This window comes from Mus musculus, chromosome 14, assembly GCF_000001635.26.
Source record: "Mus musculus strain C57BL/6J chromosome 14, GRCm38.p6 C57BL/6J".
In the NCBI taxonomy this organism is placed as follows: Eukaryota; Metazoa; Chordata; class Mammalia; order Rodentia; family Muridae; genus Mus; species Mus musculus.
Window position 1 is genome coordinate 52,252,103 of NC_000080.6, and position 9,656 is coordinate 52,261,758.

The following is a 9,656-nucleotide window of genomic DNA, read 5'->3' on the forward strand; positions in this document are numbered from 1 at the left end:
CCTCAAATTCAGATCCTCCGGTCTCTGCCTCCCGAGCGCTGGGATTAAAGGCATGCGCCACCGCCGCCGCCGGGCTACATACTTTTTAAAAATTCAATTACTATTGCTGAGGGTGCAGTTCAGTGGTAGAGCGAGATCATGAGTTCAGTCTCTGAGTACACTAAAATTAAAAGGAATTTCCTTAACTATATAACAGAATGTGATTGACCTAATATCATAGGTTATAAACTAAGCATGGTGGCTTGTGTATAATCCTGGCATTCAGGAAGTTGAGGCAGGAGGACTGCTAAAAATTACAAGACAGGGGCTGGAAAGATTGCTCTGTGGTTAATGGTGCTTGCTGCTCTTGCAGAGGGCGGGGGTTTGCTTCCTAGTACCCAACAATGAGCCCCTCACAACCACTAGTAACTCTAGTTCTAGGAGAGCTGATGCACTCTTCTGGTCTTCCACAGGCACCAACATGCAAGTGGTGCAACTACACTGAAGGCACAGAAAATACAGTAAAATAAATAAATCTTTAAAAAAACAAAAACAAAACAAAACAAGCCAGTCTGGTTATTTAGTGGTTCCAGACCAACCTGGATAACAATGAGATCCTGCCTCAAAAAACAAAACCAAACCAAACAAAACCCAAAAGGTAGGTTGTGTTTGTGTGCTGATAGCTCAGTGGTTACAAACACTTGTACAAGCAAGAGGCAAGAGGACCACAGTTCAGATACAGCACCCACCTAACAAGCTGGCCCTCCTGCAAAGGTCTGTGATTCTAGCAACTTCTTCTGGCCTTTCTAAGTGCATAGCACTGATAAATATGTACATATACAAATACAGACACATACACATACACATACAGAGGTAAATGAATCTGTTAAAAAAGAAAAAAAAAAGTGCCAGGCGTAGTGGTACATGCTTTCAATCCCAGCACTTGGGATATAAAGACTGGTAGATTCTCTGTAAGTTCAAGGCCAGCCTGGTCTACATAATGTCTTAAAGGATAGGCAGGGCTATGTGAGAGACTGTCTCAAACACACAAATAATAATGAAATACATTTTAAACCATTTCTTTTAAGAAAGTTATAGACCCTCAGAACAAAAAGGTCAGTGTGGAATTATTTATTTCACTAGATGAAAAGTTTATCACTATCACACTTTAGGTGCTGATATATGGGGAGGGATACAATTCTAGAAATTATCTCAGTAGGATGCCACCGAACTATCATTTCCCAATGAAGCTATACATTACTAGTTTCTCTGGAGATAAGCAGAAGAAATAAAATCAGGTACATTTTACTCTTTCAACAATAAAGAGAACTTATTAGTAATTATGTATACTAATAATTATTTTTGGACATCTTTTCAAATAAACTAGTTGGACCACATAGTGATAACCTGAACTTGTAGAGGGTAGAATTAAGTCCCCCAAATTGCCCCACTGCTAAGAATATACTCCTGAGCTGGGCGTGGTGGTGCACGCCCTTGATCCCAGCACTCGGGAGGCAGAGGCAGGTGGATTTCTGAGTTTGAGGCCAGCCTGGTCTACAGAGTGAGTTCCAGGACAGCCAGGGCTACACAGAGAAACCCTATCTGGAAAAACCAAATAAATAAATAAATAAATAAATAAATAAATAAATAAATAAATAAATAAATAAATAAATAAATAAATGAAAAAGTAAGAAAAGGAAAAACCTGGGTACAGTGGCACAGACCTGTTTTGCTGGTATTTAGGGACACTTGGGAAGATTAGGAGTGCGAAGTCATCCTCAGAATTATGTAACAGAGTTCAATGCCAGCCTGATCTACATTATTTTTTTGTCTCAAAAAGCTCTTATTAATCCTTGATGAAGAGTAATAGGCAATTAATCAATGGCTGCTGAAAGAGGGAGAATCAAGATGAGCCTCAGGGGTCAGCCAGTCCCAGAGTCAGTCCTGAGTCCATGTAACACAAACAGCACTGAATGGACTCAGTAGGTTTATACTCACATACATACATATACACATATACACACACATATACACATACACATATACATATATGTATCAATAATTAAAGAGGAGGAGGTCAATAACGTGAGGGAACATGGGGAGAATAGGAGGAAGAGAAGAAGGATGGAAATTACATAAATATAGTATTCAAGTATGAAATTATCAAAAAAAATTAAGAGAAAATTACCTACAGAACTGCTCAGAACAGCTTTAAAAGAAACCTCAGGTACTGACCGCTCTGTAGTTCAAACTATAAACACTATTTATTTACCTTTCTTTCTTTCTTTTTTTTTTTTTTTTTTTTTTTTTTTTGGTGTTTTCGAGACAGGGTTTCTCTGTGTAGCCCGGGGCTGTCCTGGAACTCACTCTGTAGACCAGGTTGACCTCAAACTCAGAAATGCGCCTGCCTTTGCCTCCCAAGTACTGGGATTAAAGGCATGTACCACCACTGCCCCGTCACACTATAAACATTTGTAACTATGCAGAGGTAGACATATTGCATAAGACAAATACACAAGAAGTTTACTTTTAGGTTTTGGGGGCTTTTTAGGTATTATTGGAATTTAACCCATTGTATGTATATGCTCAGCAATCACTCTACCAAGTTATATCCCTCACCTCTTGCAGTGAAAAATTTAAAATGTAGACCAAGAAAACACAAAGAGAGCTAAATTTGATTGCATAGCTACACATAGAGCAAACTGCAAAGTTAAAGGGGAAGAGGTTATCTAGGACCACATCTGGAATGCAGCAAATAGTTGGATAAGGCACAGTACATAGCTGGATAAAGTTTTTAGGCAATAGAAAATAGCTGCTGTCTGTTACATAAAAATACAACTGTCACTTAGGTCCTAGACAAAAGTAGACAAAACCCTAAAAGGAAGACCAGGAATGCTGCAGAAATCACTCTGGAGGAACAAAACATAACTGAGTGACATAGGAAACATGAACACGTACCTACTCGAGAGTCAAAGGCCAAAGAAAAGAGATAGTAAACACCAGAACGGCCATAGAAGAACTGGGAGAGGCCATGGGAAATGCTGAGAGCAGAGTCAAGATGACAAGCAAGCAGAATATATGGTGACTCCTACTGCTGAGCCCAAGGCTTCAGGGCAAAGGTTTTTATTTTGTCTTTTGTTTTTTCCCCAAGTATTAGGCTGAATTTAAGCTCAGAAGAGAGAAATATTTCAGGGCTGTGGATGATTTCACAAAGCCATTTAACATTCATCTGAATGCGGTAGTTCTTCCACGGATAAAAGCATTAAAGCTTATTCATCCCGTAACAGAAACCCTTAAATTAACCCTCAGTCACAGTATGGCTTAAGCAAATTCTCTTTTCAAAGGTGACATATATAAAAGTTTCCCTTAAAGAATCCTCTCACCACCCTCTCTTACCTAACAGAAACTGCTCCTTCACACAAAAGTCATTTTTAACACAAAACTCTGCCCCAGTCCCCAGTGGGTATCAAGCCCCATCATCCGGAAGCACTGCAGAAGAGGTTGTCCTAGGAAATACTACATGGATGTCTTCTGGCAATACAAAATCAGCTCAGCAGCTATATTCTCCATCTACTTCTAAAAGGATCTGGTCAGTTTGAGAATTGGGGGAAAACAAAAAAAAAAAAAAAAAAAAAAAGAAAGAAAAAACAAAAATCAAAGAGCCAGCTACACAGATTAAACACTTGGAAGACAAGAGCTTAATTTATGCATTCCTCCACCAAATCCTTTATTCCTGCGCTTCTGAGATTACAGCTTTAAGCCTTCGTTGAGCCTTTTTCTCTTTCTCCTTTATTTGGTGTGGGGAGGGTTCAGACGGGTGGTGTCTCTTCTGTCTCTGTGTGTGTGTGTCTCTCTCCTCTCTGACCAGTATCCTTTGCCTTGTCTGGTAGTCTTTGTCATACCACTCTGACTTGCAACAGCTTTTAAGTAGAACTCTGCTGTATTTCTTATCATAACCTTTATTATCTTAACAGCTGGAATAACTAAGACAGTTCAAGTAATGTTTTCCATTTTCAAGATTTTGGTAGTAGTGAATTTGTATAATCTGAGAACTTGGGAGGTAGAGATATAAAGACCAAGGTTTCAAAGTCATTAGTGAGTTGGAGGCCAAGCTGGACTATGAGAGACTGTTTCCAAAAAACCAAAGTAAAATAATCAGGGGTTGTGGTGGGATCCTTCATCTCAGAGCCCCCCCCCCCAGCCCCAAATGGCCAGCATTACTAAAAGATATGACACCCAAGGAAAAACAAGTTAACAAAAAAAAAAAAAAAAAAAAAAAGAAGAAGAAGTTGCCCACTTCCTGCCCTAAGAAATTGATTACAACTTGTGGAACCTGCAGGGTGACCATAAAAAGATATTTTTAGGCAGAAGACACTCTGTAATCAAAAAGACAATATCCCAGCAGGGGCCAGAGGTGCACGCCTTTAATCCAGGCAGAGGCAGGAAGATCTCAGTGAGTTAGAGGCCAACCTGGTCTACAAATGGAAAGCCAGATATCCTTTCAAAAGAAACAACAGCAACAACATAAGGGAAACATTCAAATTGCAAATCCATGTCCTAGAATCTGATGTGCCCCCCCAAAACGACCTCAGTTGGCACTAAGCCAGTCTCTGAGTTAACAAACTCAGAACAGAGATTCTGTGGACATCGATGTGATGGCAGAATGCAGCAAAATCGCTAAAGCAAGGTCCTCACTCGTGTCTGAGATGTCTCACTGTGTCTATCTTTTGAAAGAAAATTACGTAGCGTTTAAAATCCGACTTCTGGCTCACTTTGCTCACTCACTGCGAAGACTGGTTCACTACATACCTCCTCTGGGAAGCCTTTAACGACGTCAGGACTGCCCCTTAAAGAGGCGCTGCTGCGTATGCACAGCTGCAGCAATGGCAAGCCGACTAGAAACAGGTAAATTAAGACACAAAAAAACCAAAACAAATTTTAAATAATATTCGCCAAGAGGCAGTCCTCCTCTAGTGAAGAGTTTACATAATGTGTCAGAAAACCAAAGAGCTCTGCAGACCTGTCAAGGAAGACACAAGACTTGTGCTGTTCGTTTCCTCGTCACCTCTACTTTGCAACAGCCCCGCAGAAATTGGGAACATAATAAATCCGAACACGTTCACCTCAGGCTTCCCTACCCACATTTACTAAAAACATTAAAGATAAGAGAGGAGAGGGAAAAAGAATCCAGCCAAAACAAACTAAAACCCTGGCCTCGCACTTCTGACTCCAACGTATGGAGTAACCTAACCGAGCAGGGGAGTTTTTCTTCTTGGGAAAGGAGGAAGAAGAAAAAGGCAACTGTCTCGAATGTGCGCCTCGCCCAGCAGTGCCATGACAAGCTCCAAAACTCCACGCTGGCCCTAGCAGCTCCCTCGCGGCCCGTCCCAGCACGGCCCCGCGGCCCGTCCGGTCCCCAGCGCCTGCCTCTCACAAAGGAGAGTGGTTCAGCCCCGAGCATCCCGCACCTGATCACCGCTCGGCGCTGCACCCGCATGGGTGCGAGCGAGCGAGCAAGCGAGGACGTTGTTACCCCACCCACTACCCGCCCAGGCTCCGACGAGGCTTGGTGGAGCCGCGCGTGCCGCAGGCTTACCTGAGCCAGTCCTGCGGCTTCCTTCCCTGGGCAAGAGTTGCAACCCACCGTCCGGGAGAACAAGGCGCCTTCCGGCGGAGCACGGCCAGCCCTCGCCGCAAGCAAGCTTGCTAGTCCTCCATGCGCCTGGGCCCGCCCACCGCCCTCCATCTACCAATGGCGTGGCCGGAGCCGGGCGCCATCCAGGAAGTCTCCGAAGGCTGGGAGGGCCTGAGGCTGGGAAGGGTACGTAGGCAACCGCAGATATGCCTGCTTGGAAATCGGAGCGGGCGGCGGGCTGGCAGGCCAGGCCTCTGACCCCCGCCGCTGGGGGCGCTGCAAACCCGGACAGCACCTGCTACCTGTCTCGGGAGGCCATCTTGGGTCGACTGGCTTGGTGATCTCCCACGATTACGTATAGGAATGTGAAGGCCTTTTTGGAGTTCTGTTGGTCCGTTTTGGTCCAGCCCCTACATGCCCTCCTCTCATGTACTCAGGATGCCTGTCAGTCATGGGGAGGAACTCTGGAAAAACGTTGAACAAGACTGGAAACAAGCCCCACCACCTCTTAAACGTAGGAATGATGCTGGTTTATCAAAGAAGCCAACGATCAGTTTTTCTGAATGCCACTTCTAGGGTGATCCTTGACAAGCAGGATTATCAACACATAATCGACACGGGTTTTATAGCCATTCTACTTGCTTATCTATGCACGTTTCAGATTTTCCAGTATTAGAGTTTTGTTTGTTTTTTTGAGACAGGGTCTCAATATATCAGGCTGGCGTTAAACACAGAGATATGGTATTTGAGGCATGAGCTACCACGCCCTAGACCAGTGTTCCGATTTTAGCAACCCAAAATTCTGAGTCATTTAGTAATATCGGGAGTGAGGAATTTCACTTAAAAAGCAAAGGACCTTAAATTTACCAATAGTTCCAATTACTACGCACGAATACACACTGGGAAACAAGACTTATCAGAGGTACACTGACGGAGTCATTTATTCTGGAAAGAAGCAAAATTTCACCATAGGTCAAACTACACTGAGAAAGGTGTTCCTGCATTTTCTAAAGTTCTGCCGACTACATTTCCATACAAGAAGGGTTTTTTGGTTGTTGTTTGTTTGTTTAAATACCAGTATTAGAAAACTCGAGGAAGCCGGGCGTGGTGGTGCAGGCTTTTAATCCCAGCTCTCGAGAAGCAGAGGCAGGCGGATTTCTGATTTCGAAGCCAGCCTGGTCTACAAAGTGAGTTCCAGGACAGCCTGGGCTACACAGAGAAACCCTGTCTTGAACCAACCCCCCCCCCCCAAACAAACAAACAAACCTGAAGGAAGCTTGAGCAACACAGCAAAACCTGCAAAATTTGTTTTTAAAGAGATTTATTTATTTTTATAAACTTTGCTCTTGTCATTTTCCCTAAACAATATAATTTGTCAACTATTTGCACATCACCCGCACTGTTTTAGGTAGAATCAGAAATGATCGCAGTGTTGAGAACAACGTGTGTAGGTAGTTTGTAAATATACATCTCTGTTCCTGAGGGACTTTGGTGCCCACAGATTTTGTTATCCATGTGGTTTGGGGGGATCCTGGAACTAGACTATCATAGATGGAGAGACAACCATATTTGCTGTGCTACTTCCCTCTGGGGAAACTGAGGTATAGGGAGACCCGCTGACTCCTGGGGCTAACATGAAAGTAGAGGGTCCCTGAACATCAGGCCCAGGGTTCTGACTCATGTGCCTCAGTTTGCCCATAGATTTTCTTTTTCTTATTTTTAAGATTTATTTATTTATTATATGTAAGTACACTGTAGCTGTCTTCAGGCACCCCAGAAGAGGGCATCAGATCTCATTACAGATGGTTGTGAACCACCATGTGGTTGCTGGGATTTGAACTCAGGACCTTTGGAAGAGCAGTCAGTGCTCTTAACCACTGAGCCATCTCTCCAGCCCATTGTTGTTTTTAAAGATATATTTTTTAGATTTTAATGTGTGTGAGTGAGATTTATTAGCCGGGCGTGGTGGCCGCACGCCTTTAATTCCAGCACTCGTGAGACAGAGGCAGGCAGATTTCTGAGTTCGAGGCCAGCCTGGTCTACAAAGTGAGTTCCAGGACAGCCAGGGCTATACGGAGAAACCCTGTCTTAAAAAACCAAAAAAGAAAAAAAAAAAAAAGAGAGAGAGAGATTTATTGCAGGGCACGCCTTTAATCCTAGGATTTGGGAGGCAGATGCAGGCCGATCTCTGAGCTCTGATCTACAGAACTAGTTCCAGGACAGCCAGGAGTACACAAAGAAAACAGTTTTTCTATTATATTTTTAATTTTGTGTATATGTATGTGCATGAGCACTGGTTGGGCCAGAGAGCAGAGATGTGGGTTTCCCTTGGGACTGGAATTACAGTGGACATGTGTGGCAAGGAACTGAACTCTGGTCCTCTGCATGACCAGTTCATGCTCAGCTCCTAATCTATCTCTCTCACCCATCAAACATCGTTAAAATACACTTTTTAAAGAGACATTTCAATGATTAAAATAATTTTTCAAGCAGTAACATAATTGTGCCTATACCTTTAATTCCAGTAGTAGGGAGCCAGAGGCAGGTAGATCTCTGAGGTCAAGGACAGCCTGGTCTTCTATAAAGCAAGTTCCAGGACAGCCAGGCCTACACAGAGAAATCGTGTCTTGAAAAACAAAACAGCAGGCGGGGAGTGGTGGCGAATGCCTTTAATCCCAGCATTTGGAAGGCAGAGACAGGTGGATTTCTGAGTTTGAGGCCAGCCTGGTCTACAAAGTGAGTTCCAGGACAGCCCTAAAAAAAAAAAAGAAAGAAAGAAAGAAAGAAAGAAAGAAAGAAAGAAAGAAAGGAAGGAAGGAAGGAAGGAAGGAAGGAAGGAAGGAAGGAAGAAAGAAAGAAAGAAAGAAAGAAAGAAAGAAAGAAAGAAAGAAAGAAAGAAAGAAAGAAAAGACCAACAAAACCAAAGGGGAAGGGTGTTGTGTCAATATTTTATGAGGAGCTGTGACTATACTGAGCAAATTCTTCCCTAGCTCTAAATACCACTGTATAAATTTGTTAATGTGTTTATGTGTAAATGCACAGAGATATAATCCTAATTATTAATGGTTTCTATAATAAGAGACTATTATCCTTCTGGTTAGTTTCTGGTACAGAATATAAGACCCACCAACAAAGGAAGTCATTATAAGCATTGTGGGAGGGGCGTGTCTGGCCCAGTGGTTTCTGCTAGCTACACTGATGTGTTGCTATAAATGATATGATTTTCAGTGTTCATGATTTCAAAATATCGCATAATTACCATTCAGCACATTGGGGTGGGAGATGCTTTTGTATTAATTCATTATCACTTGACTCAGGTCATGAATTTATAATAAGCCACAGCTTTTTGTTTCTTTTCAAAACAAGAAAAATATCAAGTATGGAAGGTTATAAAATATAATACTAGGTGTGAGAATTAGGTTTTTACGTTCCAAAAAAAAAAAAAAAGTCAGGATGGTCACTTTCATCACTCCAAGAGTAACAGCCATAGGTAAAATACTATCTCTAATGCTTGTGAATTGCTAGAAAAATCTGAACAGTAAAGAACTTTTCAACAGAAACTATAGCATTGATGGGTGCATTGGCACATTCAGTACTCAGGAGGCTAACACAGGAAGATCAGGAGTTCTAGGATAGCCTAAGCTACCTCACCAGACTTAAAAAGAAAGGAAGAGAGAAAAGAAATGAGGGAGGGATGAAGGAAAAATGAAAAGAACTAAATTATATACTCAGTTTTGTGCCTGGTTAAAACAAAACAAAACAAAACAAAACAAAACAAACAAAGAAACAGGCTGAATATAAATTCAACAACCACTAAACCTTTGTGGAATGAGGTAGGGTTAAAATCCAAAGACCAGAAGCATAATCAGCTCAATGCCCAGATGACCTCTCATTTCCTATGGTACAATGTTAACTTTACTGCTACTATAAGGAACAGAATTCAGAATAAAACCAATTCTAAGAAGGAATTATCTTTGATGCAATATTCTAGGAGGATAGTATCCATTTACACTCAGGGTATAGTCAGAAATGACACATGAAA

The 9,656-nt window shown here is 42.2% G+C and overlaps 1 protein-coding gene across 3 annotated transcripts in view; it reads right to left on the reverse strand.

Moving 5' to 3' along the window:
- The window catches only part of Chd8 (chromodomain helicase DNA binding protein 8), a 59,892-nt gene extending 53,952 nt beyond the window's left edge, over nucleotides 1-5,940 (reverse strand). For 2 of the 3 annotated variants that reach the window (XM_017316172.2, XM_011245165.3), the window contains exon 1: nucleotides 5,576-5,940. The gene's annotated coding sequence lies outside the window, so the exon portion shown is untranslated. The remainder of the gene's footprint in view (nucleotides 1-5,575) is intronic. The other variant, NM_201637.3, reaches the window with a different exon arrangement.
- Between the last annotated feature and the right edge of the window lie 3,716 nt (nucleotides 5,941-9,656).